This window comes from Aquarana catesbeiana, linkage group LG05 (assembly GCF_042186555.1).
Source record: "Aquarana catesbeiana isolate 2022-GZ linkage group LG05, ASM4218655v1, whole genome shotgun sequence".
NCBI classification, from domain to species: domain Eukaryota; kingdom Metazoa; phylum Chordata; class Amphibia; order Anura; family Ranidae; genus Aquarana; species Aquarana catesbeiana.
The window spans coordinates 368,794,121-368,808,645 of record NC_133328.1 but is presented as its reverse complement, the minus strand read 5'-3'; the positions used below and the strand labels follow the sequence as shown (position 1 = coordinate 368,808,645).

General features: G+C 44.0%; 1 protein-coding gene across 1 annotated transcript in view; it reads right to left on the bottom strand.

Annotated features, from left to right (window-relative positions):
- The window catches only part of GMDS (GDP-mannose 4,6-dehydratase), an 802,997-nt gene that overhangs the window by 723,317 nt on the left and 65,155 nt on the right, over positions 1–14,525 (bottom strand). The gene's annotated exons all lie outside the window — the stretch shown is intronic.

Below are 14,525 nucleotides of genomic sequence, written 5' to 3'. Positions count from 1 at the left end.
AAAAATATATAGACTCCGTCAAAAGCCAGTCTTTACATATTAACAAGCTTTGTCTTCATCTATAGAACTTTAAGACTACAATTTGGATTTAAACTACAGCCAGGGGGTACAGGCATACCCATGTTAAAATGTCTTACGTTAATGTTTTTGGGCCTTTTCACTCCAGGTGAAGTAGGGTCTGTGTTGGGCGGCTATTCCAGCGCAGTCCACCCGCAAGACAAGGCAAAACAAAATGGGGTCGATTTATGAATAGTGGAGACTGCAAAATCTGGTGCAGCTGGACATAGAAACCAATCAGCTTCAGCTTGTTCAGTTAAGCTTTGACAAAAGTTAGAAACCGATTGGCCACCATGCGTAGCTGCACCAGATTTTGCACTCTCCAGTTTTGGTAAATCAACCCCATTGTCTCCTACCTGGCTAGCAGTTTGAAGCTTATTGAAATGTCAATGATTTTTTTTTTTTCATAAAAAAAAAAAAAACTTTGTAAAAGTGTAATGTGGCACAATCAGTGCATCAGCACTACTGTCATCCTACCACACAACAGTGGTGTGATCGAGCCAGTCACTTCCCACAGAAACATGAATACCTCACACCCTGGATGCAGAGACTGCTGCTGTGTGCAAGTTAGAGCTGTGCAATCAGCAGGGAGTGTAAGTTTTGCCCCAATACCGGTCAAATAACTGAAGATATCCTGTGAGGTCATTAGCACAAGCCGAAAAGAAAAGAAAAAAAAAAAAAAAAAAAAAAAAAATCGCACAGAGATCAGCCAACAGAAAAAGTTGGAAGCTACAGACAGTTGTCTTGGTTAACGGCAAACAAAGGCTGCATTCACAATATAGCATTTAGTGAATGTGCACAAAATTGCTTGACTTTGCACCTTTTTCTGAAATGCGCATAAACATGTGTTGCACTTGCGGTGGCAATCATTGGTAATGGTACCCCCAAACAGAAGGAAAAAAAATGCATACAGAAAAAATCTGCACGCAATACCAGTGTTGTGGTGTGAACAGGGCACAGAATTTTTTTGTAACCTTGCAGAACTTGTGCAGAAAAACTGATGTCTTTGCACCATGGTGGGAATGAGGAATCACGGGGTGACCCATATGCTCAGGGCTTGTTTACACCATACGTGCATAAAAATGGGAAAACTGCGCAGTCCCCATGGGTGTCTGTTATGTGCCTATTCACATCAATGTAGATGTCATGTCAGTTTTTCCGTGCGGAAAACTGCATACACGTTGCAGATTCCTGCACAGAAAAAAAAAATTTGCACGTGACACCAGTGTTGGTGTGAACAGGGAACACGGGGAAGAATTGTTTTTGTGCCCTTGCAGAACCTGTGCAGGAAAACAGGTCTCTGCATCATGGTGCGAACGAGGCCTCACTGTTACAGTACTGACCCATATGTTTTTCAACCCTTAGGCCTCTTTCAGACGAACGATCCGTTCAGGTCCGCCTGTCAGTTTTTTAGGCGGACCTGAGCGGACCCTCCATAGACCTCTATGGAGCGTCAGAAGTCAGCGGTGACATGTCCGCTGACATCCGACCCGCTCCGATCCGAAAAAGTGTAACGGAGGTAAACCTACTTTTCCATCCGTTTTCGGATCGGATCGGGTGACGGCGGACTCTACGGTCCGTCGTCATCCGATCCCACATAGGGGAGAGCGGCACTGTGACAGGTCCGTTGCTGCACAGTGTGCAGCGATGGACTTGTCATCTGCCTGCTCAGCAGGGATCCACGGAGCGATCCCCGCTGAGCAAGTGGATGTTCACGGGGTGGATCATCTCGGATCCGTCCCGTGTGAAAGGACCCTTACATAAAAAACCCACACACCACACTTTTAATCACTTCCGGATCGCCGCACGCCAATATACGTCTTAACTTTGAAGAGGAATATCATTATGGCAGCAGCTAGCTGCCATAACCCCGGCATCCACTTTTTCGGCTGGCGGTCCGGTTCCTGATAATAGTGGTCTCTGCGGCAGATTCGCCGCAAGATCATTTAGCGGCAGGAAAGTTCCCCCCCTTCCTGCCACGCTCTGGTGCCCTCCGCCGCTTGCCGGAGCTGTCGGCAGTGGTGGAGACAATCGGATCCTCTCACGTCAGTGGCATGGAGACGAGTGAGGGGAAGATAGCCCCCACCCGTCTCTATACCATTGCAGGGCAGAAGCGACATCAAAAACGTCACTTCCGCCCATAGCTCTTAAAAAGGGCTTTTTTTTTTCTTTTTTTTTTTTAATTGCATTTTTTTGTAAATGAGATCTAAGGCCTTTTTGACCCCAGATCTCTTAATTAAGAGGTCCTGTCATGCTTTTTTCTATTACAAGGGATGAGCTCGCGTGCAGAAGCGAACGCATATGTGAGTAGTGCCCGCATATGAAAACTGTGTTCAAACCACGGTGAGGTATCGCCACGGTCGGTAGAGAGAGAGCAATAATTCTAGCCCTAGACCTCCTCCAACTCAAAACATGCAATCTGTAGAATTTTTTTTAAACGTTGCCTATGGAGATTAAGGGTAAAAGTTTGTCGCCATTCCACGAGCGCCGCAATTTTGAAGCGTGACATGTTGGGTATTAATTTACTTAGCGTAACATTATCTTTCACGATATAAAAAAAAAAAAAAAAATTGGGCTAACTTTACTGTTGTCTTATTTTTTTAAATCAAAAAAAGTATTTATTCCAAAAAAAGTGTGCTTGTAAGACCGCTGCGCAAATACGATGTGACAAAGTATTGCAACGACCGCCATTTTATTCTCTAGGGTGTTAGAACCCCCAAACATTACTTTTTTATTTTCTAGCCAAAAAACTTTAACTTGCAAACAACAAATCTCAAAAAGAGGCTAGGTCCTTAAGTGGTTAAACTATTGAAGAAATCTGGTTTCTATTGCTCGTCTAGTGGTATTTGATGGAACTGCAATGAACCTGCACATAAAATATTCAAGTTACAGGATGTCAGCTTTTTCGTTGCAATGGAGACCAGATTTCTTCAGTCCTGCATTATTAAAAAGAAGTATGGCCAAATACTTGGTCATACTTTTGCACTCCTGTGACCCAGAACCAGCCAACAGCTAGCTAAAGTTTGCCATCAGCTGACGGTGCAGAACCACTCCAGATTCTGAAAGGATGCTGACCATATTGTCAGGATCCACCCAACTGCCTATTAGACAGCCAGCTCTTGCTCTCAGTGGAGAGCTGAACCTACACCCTCCAGTGAGTGCTGAAGGGGCAGAGTGAAGTCACCACACTCTGCTTAGAGCTGACCGAAAACTGGGGCATCAGCAGTTACCCAATTGCTCAGTTCTTGGACTTGGGGCCACTGGGGGACAGCTGCAGCATATAGGTGAGTTTTTGATTTAGGCCCCTTTCACACTTACACGACTTGTCCCACGATTTTGTACTGCAAAATCGTATGACAAGTCATTCTCCATGATTTTCAATGACTACCATTCATATTGGCACAACTTTAAGTCGTGCCAACTTGAAAGTAGTCCCTGCACTACTTTGGTCCAACTTCTACGCGAGTTGTACGCCATAGACCTCAATGTTAAACCCTCAAGTAGTATGCAAATCCTACCTGAATAATAGACACAAATTTCAGTACGACTTTGTAAGCACAAGCCTCACACCATGTACAGTACCTGACCGCGAGATTCTGTTTCTCGGTGACAGGGTACTGTGCATGTCGCGCTGGCTCGCTGATCAGGAAAGGAAAACTTTTTTTTCCTTTTGCGATGAGTGACAGGCAGTGCTGACAGCTGTCTGGTATGAATCATGAGGGGGAACGCCGCGGCAAGTTTTAAATGAAAAAAACGGCAAGGGTTCCCCCCCAGGGGCATACCAGGCCCTTAGGTCTGGTATGGATTGTAAGGGGAACCCCCTACGCTAAAAAATCGGCATGGGGGTCCCCCCAAAATCCATACCAGACCCTTAACCGAGCATGCAGCCCGGCTGGTCAGGAATGGGGGGTGGGGATGAGCGAGCGCCCCCCCTCCTGAACCATACCAGGCCGCATGCCCTCAACATGGGGGGGTGCTTTGGGGCAGGGGGGCGCCCTGCGGGCCCCCCCACCACAAAGCACCTTGTCCCCATGTTGATGAGGACAAGGGCCTCTTCCTGACAACCCTGGCCGTTGGTTGTCGGTGTCTGCGGGCAGGGGGTTTATCGGAATCCGGGAGCCCCCTTTAATAAGGGAGCCCCCCAGATCTCGGCCCCCTACCCTATGTGAATGAGCATGGGGTACATATATTCACCTAGGGAAAAAAGTGTCAATGAAAAAACACAGTACACAGGTTTTTTACGTAATTAGGCAGCTTCGGGGTCTTCTTCCGACTTCGGGGGTCTCTCCGGCGTGTCCTGATCTTCTGTCGGCTCCTCCGCTATCTTCAGCAGCTCTTTTGCTAGCGTTGGCGCAGACTTCTGCCTTCTTCCCTCTTCTCTTCTTCCGATGTTAACACAACGCTCTCTCCGGCTGGAATGCTCTCTGAGCATGGTGGTAATCGGGTGATAGTGACCACGCCCCCTTATGACCTCAGCATGCCCCGGGACTGACGGCATAAGGGGGCGGGGTCACCGCCTATATAAGTCACATCGGAGCGCTCAGAGAGCATTCCAGCCGGAGAGAGCGTCATGTCAACATCGGAAGAGAAGAGGGAAGAAGACAAGAAGGCAGAAGCCAGAAGTCCGGGCCAACGCCAGCAAAAGAGCTGCAGAAGATAGCGGAGGAGCCAGCAGAAGATCAGGACACCGGGAGGAGACGCCGGAGGAACCCCCGAAGTTGGAAGAAGACCCCCGAAGTCGGAAGAAGACCCCGGAGCTGCCTAATAAATTGCTTTAAAAACCTGTGTACTGTGTTTTTTCATTGACACTTTTTTCCCTAGGTTAATGGGTACGGGTACCATGTACCCCATACTCATTCACATAGGGTGGGGGGCCGGGATCTGGGGGCCCCCTTATTAAAGGGGGCTCCCGGATTCCGATAAGCCCCCCGCCCGCAGACCACGACAACCAATGGCCAGGGTTGTCGGGAAGAGGCCCTTGTCCTCAGCAACTTGGGGACAAGGTGCTTTAGGATTGGGGGGTGCGCAGGGCGCCCCCCTGCCCCAAAGCACCCCCCCATGTTGAGGGCATGTGGCCTGGTATGGTTCAGGAGGGGGGGCTGTTCGCACGTCCCCACCCCCACTCCTGACCGTCCGGGCTGCGTGCTCGGATAAGGGTCTGGTATGGATTTTGGGGGGACCCCCACGCCAATTTTTCGGCGTAGGGGGTTCGCCATACAATCCATACTAGACCTAAGGGCCTGGTATGCCCCTGGGGGGGAACCCACGCCCGTTTTTTATTTAAAATTTGGCGCGGAGTTCCCCCTCATGATTCATACCAACTATATGTTTTCGTTTGTTAATAGGAGAGTCGTACAAAGTAGTACTGCTCCCAAATCGCGGCAAAGTCATGCGACTTTGAAGTCGTATAAGTGCCGCACAGATTGACTCACAGCAGGGGTCTGGTGCATTCCTGTTCACCGTTTCAGGTCCGATTTCAGTTCGAATTTTTGGCTGAATTTGGACCTGAAATGGACCAGAAGACGCACAGGACTCCTGTGCAACTCTCCCCTGAGGCACACCGGAGATGTGCGAACCGGCTCCACAGAGAACCGGTCACAATCTGACATATGAATTGGATGAGGGGAAACCCACAAATTTGCAATGGTGTGAACCGAGCCTTCTATACACCACAAGCTTATTCATCAAGTGTGAAGGCCCCAAGCTCAGAACAAAAAAAGGGGGGGGGGGGTGCAGATAAGCTGACATTTCTAGCAAAAGTCAATTGCGAAGTTCACATATAAAATGAGGTAGACAACACTTGTCTTGACATGTTGCAAAAATAAAATCTCACTTCCTGTTGAGTTTACAGGAGAGGAATTTAAAACTCCCCAATGAGACATGGCAAAAATAAATAAATAAAGAGCGGTTTGCACTTTCCTTTATCCAAATATGATAAAAAGGTTCTGAATCTATACAGTATATACAATGTAAATTCATAGCAGTTTCTGTTCAATAAAATCCAAAGACCAAATTATTCACAGTATACAGAGAAAAGAAAGTGGTTAATAATGAACCATTTAGGTTTCATCTTTCAACCTCCCTGGCGGTATGATTATTTCGGATTTTAGGTGCTGAAAGCGGTACAATTATTTTGCATGGAAATTTGGCGTTTTATATTGTAGGTCTGTAAATCTTAACAATAACACACTTAAATCTGTCCAAACCAGAGTCTAGTAGATATCCCGGGTATGATAAAGTTTGAAACACAAAAACATAAATTATAATATAATAAATAAAAATAAATAATTAAAAAAAAATTTAAAAAAATAGTAATAAAATAAATTTCCCCACAATTCACTATCGCTCAATTCTGCAAGTGTTCTAATTTACTATCGCTGTTTTCTAGCTGGTCTAAAGCTACTTTTGACGTAAAGGGACACTTTTTGGTTGCTATGGACAATCTCCAGTTTCCAGGCAGAAAGAACAGTGTATATCATGTAAAACTGCATGCAGGGCATGGGCCAGAGCACTGGGGACAAAAGGGATGTGAAATCATTTCATACAGTACTGTAATCTGTAAGATTACAGTACTGTATGTGTTATAATTGACATTTTTTTGAATTTGCCGCCAGGCTCCGCCCCCGTGCGTCGCGCCGCTCGCAGGGAACGGAGCCTGGCACGGAGAGGCTTCGGAGGAGGACGGAGCCCTCGGACACTGCGGGGGACATCGCAGGATCCCGGGGACAAGGTAAATAACGCCGCCCCAGGATCCTGCAATGCGATCCCGAGTGTGGCTCGGGGTTACCGCTAATGGTACTGAATTTTAACCCCGAGCCACACTCGGGAAAACCGCCAGGGAGGCTACCTTCAATTACTGGCAACAGTCACTTTCTCCAGCCTTCACCTATCCCACAATGTAGCAAGCTCAAAACGGACAAACCTGTTTAAACAGAAGTTACCAATATGTCCTCTTGATAAATTGCTGCCTTACACTTTAGAGTTTCATTTTTACCAGGGGTTCTCAACCAGGATTCCATGGCACCCTAGGATTCCTCCCGAGGATGCTAGGAGGTTCTTTGAGCAAAGTGCAGTTTCTAACTCTCTCATAAGTTCCAACTGACACCACTGATCTTTTTAGCAAACTAAGGGGGTAATTCTTCTCAATGCCCACAGGTGCAAGTAGCATTCTTCCCACCAACCATCACACTAATGTATCATGACTTGTAGAAATTGTAATTTTTAGCAGGGGATCCCCCCAAGGCCAGAAACTTATTTTAAGGGTTCCTATGTGATGAAAATGTTGAGAAAGACTGTGCTATACTGTAGATTTCAATGATTGCCCAATGAAAGCATATTTTTCTTGAAAATGTATGGTACCTCCCTTTATAATCTCCAACATAAAAATGAATGACACATTGCTCAGTCAATAGTATATGATTAAAAGGGCAGCACTGTCTGTTTGGCTTTGGAGAGGATTTTAGATGAGCCCTTTCAAAAATTTACTGCCATTGTCTGTTTTAATGATTAGCTAAACCTGTCAAACTAAGGCATTGCAAACTGAGCATATGCCAAATATGCAGGAAAAAAAAACCCCACACAAAGATTACATGAAAACCACATTCATAAATCTCTAGTATGTCCAGAGATATCAGCAATTGAAATGTCAACTTTTTCCTTGAATCTCAAGCTTGGTTCCCCTACTTGAGGTTCCTTCTTATACAGTAAATCATAGTATTGTCTAAAGGAGTTTAGTATTTTGGCAGCTATATTTTCAGAATCGGATTGGGAAGGGCCACTGTATTAGGTTAATGATATTTTAAATGTCCAAGAAGGATGTTTTGGAGGGGCAGAGATAAGGTTACAAAACAGCTGAGATTTAAAAAAAAAAATTAAAAATTAAAAAATCAGCTGCCTAAATGTGTGGTCTACAGAGATTTGTAACATGATCTTGTCATGGCACCATGAACAAGAGGAGAAGTATATACTTATAAAGTACTTTCCTGCAAACCGTGTTGATGCAGGCATCCCTCCTGCCGGGCCATGGTCTTCTCCCAGCAGGGGACGTCATCCCTGCCAAGAGAAGACAGCGATTATCGCTAGTAGCTATAGTAGCCGCTTGCGATAATAGCAAGAGAATCCAGCAGGCTGGTTGTACCAAAGTTGAGCGATCTTGGTACATTCAGCTTGCCCATTAACTGTTCGACTCTCAGGCGGTTTCTGCTGTGTATGGCTGGCCTTACGTGATGCATTAGACTTTCTATTGCTGGTCCCTCCTCCATTGTGCTACAAACAAAACATTGACAGTCTTGTAGCTCATGCAAGCTCATCTGTCCAATGCCAGGACCTTGGATAATGTCTGTACCACGGGGGGAAAGCAGCCACAGTGTTGCAGCACACAGAGCCTCCAACACTCTCAGAAGGGTTGTAGCGATACAAAATCTATTCCCTTTACTGCATAGCAGTAGGTGGGAGAAGAATGCATACTTCTGCATTAGAAGAGTAAAAGTACTTGCACGAGTATCCAAATGTTCTAAGCAAAAAGGGCCGATTTACAGTTCTTTAGACTTTAGGGAGCCAGAATGTGGTCAGTGCTGTTAGAAAATGACCCTATATCAGTGGGAGTAAACAATGCCTTCATCTTATGTCACCCAGACAAATTCCTCACGGAGGCTGACCAAGGATGCTCCTGCACAGTGTCTGCCCAAAACTAATGAAATATGGAAATAGAGTAGAGAGCTGGCAACTCATCCTCCCAAAAGAATCACCATTGAGCAGAGTGTACAAAATACAGTAGCTTATGCGTTTCGGCAATAAGCCACTGTATTCTGTACACTCCCCTCAATGAAAAAGTGATTTTGGAAGGAGGATTTGCTGGCTCTGTACTTTATTTCAATGCCTCAGGCTTGGTGATCAATAGGAGTAAAGAAAATTACAAAAAGTGGCAAACACAGAGGTGGCAACCCTAGATGTCACTGCTATCCCTAACAGCCGGGAGAGCAGCCCATCTAGTAAAGGTGGTGAGGGGAGTGCAGGTAGGCCTAGACAGTTGGTGGTTATAGGGGATTCTATAATCAGAAGGACTGATAGAATAATTTGTCGCCAGGATCGCCTCAACCGAATGGTTTGCTGTCTCCCTGGTGCTAGGGTTCGGCATGTGGTGGACCGGGTGGATAAATTACTGGGAGGGGCTGGGCATGACCCAGCTGTCTTGGTCCACGTTGGAACCAATGACAGTATACATGGAAGGTGGAGGCTCCTTAAGAATCAATTTAAAGAACTAGGCTGCAAGTTGAAGGAAGGACCTCCAAGGTGATATTCTCTGAAATATTGCCTGTGCCATGCGCAACACAGGAAAGGCAGGGGGTGATTAGAGAGCTGAATGCATGGCTCAAGACCTGGTGTAGGGAGGAGGGATTTGGGTTTCTAGAGCACTGGACTGACTTTTCATTGGGGTGCAACCTATATGCTAAAGACGGTTTGCACTTGAATGGAAGGGGGTCTGCTGTGCTGGGGGAGAGGTTTATAGGAAGGCTGGAGGAGTATTTAAACTAGGATTGAGGGGGGAGGGTGAACTAGAATTACATCAAGAAGACAGGTCAGTTAGGGGTCAGACATTAATGGAGGGTGGAATGGGGACAGATGGGGGGAGGGTTATGGCAGGTGTCAAGAAATTTCCCATGTTGCAAACAGCCATTGGAAACTGTAGTGCCATTTGTACTACTAAAAAATATATGAAAAACACCAGACCAAAATGTATTAATGCATTAAAGTGTTTGTTCACCAATGCCAGAAGTCTGCCAAGCAAAATAGGTGAGTTGGAAGCTCTGGTGCATGAAGTGAACTATGATGTAATCGGTATTGCTGAAACTTGGCTTCAATCCTCACGACTGGGCTATTAATATTCCTGGCTATGCACTCTTTCGGAGAGACAGGGTAAAAAGGAAAGGTGGCGGGGTCTGTCTCTATGTGAGAAGTGATCTCAAAGCAAGTGTGAAAGAGGACCTGATTGATGGAGAGTGTGATGAGTCTGAAGCATTATGGGTGGAACTGCATATAGATGGGCGTAGTTCAAAGTTAATCATTGGAGTTTGTTATAGACCACCCAATGTTAACGAGGAGGTGGAGACTCAGCTCCTTGCACAGATGGAAAGGGCTGCAAGGGCTGGGACAGTGATAATAATGGGAGATTTTAACTACCCAGAAATTGACTGGAGTAATGGCACTGCTGGGACAGTTAAAGGGCAAGGGCAAAAATTTATAAACCTAGTACAGGACAATTTTATGGTCCAGTTTATTGAGGCCCCAACTAGGAATGAAGCTCTGTTGGACCTGGTAATCTCAAACCATGCAGAGCTTATTACTAATGTGCAGATAAAGGAACACCTGGGTAGCAGTGACCATAACATGATTTCATTTGATGTTAGCTGTAAACAAGAAATACATAAGGGAAAGATAAAAACACTTAACTTCAAGAGAGCAAATTTTCCAAGGATGAGGGCTGCTCTCGAGGACTTAGACTGGGAGGGAATATTGGCAGCGATAAACACAGAACAGAAATGGGAATTCTTCAAAAGACTGTTTGGGACCTCACTGCAAAGTATATTCCCATGGGCAATAAGTTTAAAAGGCTAAAAAGAAAACCTATGTGGCTCACGGTCAAAGTTAGAAAAGCTATAAACAATAAGAAAAGAGCTTTTAAAAAATATAAAAATGAAGGAACACTAGTGTCATTTAAATGCTACAAAGAATTTAACAGAATATGTAAAAAGGAAATCAAGGGTGCAAAAATTCAAAATGAACGACAGATCGCAAAAAATAGTAGGACAAACCCCAAAAAATTCTTCAAATATATTAATAGTAAAAAGGTCAGATCTGAGCATGTAGGCCCTTTACAAAATAATCTAGAGTGGGTGACTGGGGACAAGGAGAAGGCTAATTTATTAAATACTTTCTTCAGCTCTGTGTATACAAAAGAGCATGGGGAAGTTCATGTCCATAATGGGGGTGGTATTGACACAGCCCCCAATGATCCACAATGGCTCAAAAGGGATATGGTCCAGAAATATTTAGACAGAATAAAGGTGGATAAAGCACCTGGACCTGATGGCATCCACCCACGGATCCTAAAAGAATTGAGCTCTGTAATTTCAAAGCCATTGTATCTAATTTTTAGGGACTCATTAATGACGGGAATAGTACCGCTGGATTGGCGCAGGGCGAACGTGGTGCCTATATTTAAAAAGGGATCAAAGTCTTTACCAAGTAACTATAGACCTGTTAGTTTAACTTCTATAGTCGGGAAGATACTGGAGCGTTTAATAAAAGACCACATAGACGAGTTCTTGCTGGAAAAAAACATTTTAAGCAACAGACAGCATGGGTTCATGAAAGACAGAAGTTGTCAGACAAACCTGATTTCTTTTTATGAAGAGGTAAGTAAAACCTTGGACAGAGGGGTGGCTGTGGACGTGGTTTATTTGGATTTTGCAAAAGCGTTTGATACAGTTCCGCACACACGGCTCATGTGTAAGTTAAAGTCTACAGGCTTGGAAATATCAGTTTGTAAATGGATAGAAAACTGGCTAAAAGACAGAATTCAGAGAGTAGTGGTTAATGATTCTTACTCTGAATGGTCTAAGGTTATCAGTGGTGTACCCCAAGGTTCAGTGCTGGGACCCTTACTCTTTAACATCTTTATAAATGATATAGGGTCTGGGATCAAAAGTAACATTTCTGTCTTTGCAGATGACACCAAGCTATGCAGTGGAATAACGTCCTTACAGGATGTCTCCAATTTACAAGCCGACCTCAATGCACTGTCTAATTGGGCGACTATGTGGCAGATGAGGTTTAATGTTGAGAAATGTAAAGTTATGCACTTGGGGGCTAAGAATATGCATGCATCATACATGCTAGGGGGAGTACAACTGGGGAATCTGTAGTGGAGAAGGATCTGGGGGTTTTTGGTAGATCATAAGCTCAATAATAGCATGCAATGCCAAGCTGCGGTTTCCAAAGCGAGCAAAGTTCTTTCTTGTATTAAGAGAGGTATGGACTCCAGAGAGAGAGATATCATTTTGCCCCTGTTCAAATCATTAGTAAGACCTCATCTGGAATATGCAGTTCAGTTTTGGACACCATTTCTCAAAAAGGATATCGTGGAACTGGAGAAAGTGCAGAGAAGGGCAACCAAACTGATAAGAGGCATGGGGGAGCTCAGCTATGAGGAAAGATTAGAGGAACTGAATTTGTTCACTCTTGAGAAGAGGAGAATAAGGGGGGATATGATCAACATGTTTAAATATATAAGGGGTCCATATAGTGAACTTGGTGTTGAGTTATTCACTTTACGGTCAACACAGAGGACAAGGGGGCACTCTTTACGACTGGAGGAAAAGAGATTTCATCTCCAAATACGGAAAGGTTTCTTCACAGTAAGAGCTGTGAAAATGTGGAATAGACTCCCTCCAGAGGTGGTTCTGGCCAGCTCAGTAGATTGCTTTAAGAAAGGCCTGGATACTTTCCTAAATGTACATAATATAACTGGGTACTGACATTTATAGGTAAAGTTGATCCAGGGAAAATCCGATTGCCTCTCTGGGATCAGGAAGGAATTTTTTCCCCTGCTGTAGCAAATTGGAGCATGCTCTGCTGGGGTTTTTTGCCTTCCTCTGGATCAACTGTGGGTATAGTATTGGGTATATTGGATTGTACGTTTTTTTTTTTTTTTTTGTGGTTGGACTGGATGGACTTGTGTCTTTTTTCAACCTGACTAACTATGTAACTATGTAACATAGCACCTGTGGTCAGTAGGAGGAGGGATAGTGCCCCATCACTATTAGTGGGAGGAATTAGTGGGCTCCTACTGAGGAAGCCTATTGGTGTAACATGTATATGGGAAGAGCCACGCTGCGGATACATGCAAGCCTATTGTCCTGGCAATTTGTACATGTATTCTGGAGGTTTTAAAATTGATATATGAAGTCTATAGCATATGTGAGCGTTTTAAATCAGGGAACTTTAATAAAAAGGAGAGATTTGAAACAGAGCACTATTGGTCCCATTTCTGTATTTATAGGTTATCGGATGCATGAGAGGCGTGCGGCTGGAGGATTGAGCATAGCAGAGGAAAAAGGCGGAAATTTAAATAAGCCTGCTTGACATGGACTATGTTCGGGGGCCACTAGAGGAGAGCAGTGAACCTGCATATATGATATGAATGAAAGATTGATGATTTGCTGGCATTCATGGGGCTAATGTGAGTGCATTATTGGAATCATTGAGGCAATAAATTGTGCGTAGAGAGATCGATATATTGATTTATTTTTTCACATGTCACCATATCCACAAGTTTGGGAGTGTAGAAGAAAAGAAGTCAAGTGGAGGAGATCACATGGGATGAGTGATTACACATGCATTTATGACCTTGATTAGTTTTGAGGTGTATACACAAAGGTCAGCAGGGGAGATGAATGGACAATTAGCTTGGAACACAATATTTTCCAGACACAAAGGATTGATGAGGCGTGTGGTAGTAAGAAATGTGAGTGCGTTTTTTGTGGAAATGTTTTGGAGTATCTCATGGTCTGTACAGAGAGCACTTTCTCTGACATGTAACTGCATCTTATGGCAGTGGAAAAAGGAGGAGGGATAAGTGCTGAACATCACGTTAAAATTAAATCAAGATCAACAACATGTGTGATTTATTCAAGGACCACAAAAGGTGAGAACAGACTGCACTCATTGGTTCGAGTGGCAATAAGAAACACGGAATAATTTCACAAGTTTAAATTGATTGAGATGGACTTGTAAGGCAGTTTGGACTCAGATTAAAGCAGTTTCAGGGACTATTTGTGCAGCACTCTGTTTGAAAATATTTATAGGGTGTGGCACACTATTGGTGCGTAGCAGCAAATGGTGATTTAAAAAAAAAAAAAAAAAAAAAAAAAAAAAAGTATAAGAAATATATAAAAATTAGAGAAATAAAGATAGAGATATCTCTAGAGAGATAGATAGAGATATCTCTAGAGAGATAGATAGAGATATCTCTAGAGAGATAGATAGAGATATCTCTAGAGAGATAGATAGAGATATCTCTAGAGAGATAGATAGAGATATCTCTAGAGAGATAGATAGAGATATCTCTAGAGAGATAGATAGAGATATCTCTAGAGAGATAGATTCTAATATATAGATATCGAGAGAGAGAGAGAGAGAGAGAGAGAGAGAGAGAGAGAGAGAGAGAGAGAGAGAGAGAGAGAGAGAGAGAGAGAGAGAGAGATTCTATATATATATCGAGAGAGAGAGAGAGAGAGAGAGAGAGATTCTATATATATCAAGAGAGAGAGAGATTCTATATCGAGAGAGAGAGAGATTCTATATCGAGAGAGAGAGAGATTCTCTCTATAGAGAGAGAGAGAGAGAGAGAGAGAGAGAGAGAGATTCTATATATATATATCTATATATCTATATATCGAGAGAGAAAG